The following is a 1,195-nucleotide window of genomic DNA, read 5'->3' as shown; positions in this document are numbered from 1 at the left end:
AGAGAGAGAGAGAGAGAGAGAGAGAGAGAGAGAGAGAGAGAGAGAAAAGGTTGACTGTAGGCGGTTAGAGACGCAGCGTCAGCTTGGGGAGCGGTCCGATTCTGACACGGCTGTTTTCCTTAGCTGCCTGACCCCAGGAAACTCTGACTTTAGTTTCTTCATCTGTGTCCCACTTCTTAGTGTTATAGAGAAAGGGTGAGACAAAACATACAAGGGCCCCAGCTTAGTAGGGCTGGTACATGATTAGTACTCAGTTAGAACTAGCTTGCTGTGTTTATGTTTATAGACTGTCAAATGGTGTTTCATAAACTAGATACTGTATATGTAAATGGCTGCATACAACAAGGGGGAAATAGAGATGGATGAAGTTTGTCGTCTACTGGACACAACAGAATAGGGATAGGACATTTTGGGGTGCTCTATATGAATGAGGTGTTTTGTAACACTTGTCACCAAACTACACCCTTAGGGGAATTTAAAATAAAACTGACCCTCAACTTTAATACATACATATATATATATATATATCTTTAATTAATATATATTAACTTTTCCAGTTGGATTGCTCAATTATTTTGCAAGTTGGAAGCAGGAATCGATTTCTAAACAGTCAACAGATAATGGAGAAGGCACACGAGACAGCATCCCTAGCTTCATGGATCATTCAAGCACGAACTCCATCCATTTGAATTTACAAAAAGGCAGAGTGAGAGACGCTGTAGCAGGAGTAACCTGGACCTGGTTTTGGAGACGCACAGGGCTCTGAGTTACACCGATGCCTTTGCTTCGCAAACACAGGCAAACAGAGCTCCTGTCTCTTGAAGAGGATGCTCTTCATCCAGCGACATGGGCATGTGATGTGTCAGATGCCTCCAGGTGACCAGTGACCCGTGGCTGTCCTCTAGCTGCATCTGCCAGACGCGCTGCCCTCTGGGCGAAGTAAACGCGCTGGTTCCAGACGAGGGACCAGGTGGACCGCTAGCCACAGAGGGAGCACAGCCACGACCTTGTGCTGTCAGCTCGGCGCGCTGCAGTCTGGGCGCCAGGCTGGTGCAAACCCCTTGGAGAGGCGGGTACCCCAGAGATCCTTTCCGTGAGCGCCCGCTGACTCTGTTGGGTGACTCCGCCCTGCCGAACCCGGTTGGCTGCTCCCTAAGGGACCGCGAGCGTGGGCGGGGTTAGTCAGAGGTGGGGG

At 49.1% G+C, this 1,195-nt stretch overlaps 1 protein-coding gene across 2 annotated transcripts in view; it reads left to right on the top strand.

Annotated features, from left to right (window-relative positions):
• The window catches only part of Ttc39b (tetratricopeptide repeat domain 39B), a 208,840-nt gene that overhangs the window by 69,017 nt on the left and 138,628 nt on the right, over positions 1–1,195 (top strand). Inside the window, exon 1 of one of the 2 annotated variants that reach the window (XM_026781907.1) lies at positions 1,159–1,177. The exons of the other annotated variant lie outside the window; for it this stretch is intronic. The gene's annotated coding sequence lies outside the window, so the exon portion shown is untranslated. Of the gene's footprint in view, positions 1–1,158; positions 1,178–1,195 lie in introns of those variants that run through there. 2 annotated transcript variants of the gene reach the window in all.

The sequence above is a fragment of the Microtus ochrogaster genome, chromosome 10, assembly GCF_000317375.1.
Source record: "Microtus ochrogaster isolate Prairie Vole_2 chromosome 10, MicOch1.0, whole genome shotgun sequence".
Classification (NCBI taxonomy): domain Eukaryota; kingdom Metazoa; phylum Chordata; class Mammalia; order Rodentia; family Cricetidae; genus Microtus; species Microtus ochrogaster.
The sequence above is the reverse complement of the archived record's forward strand: the minus strand, read 5'-3'. Positions and strand labels throughout refer to the sequence as shown.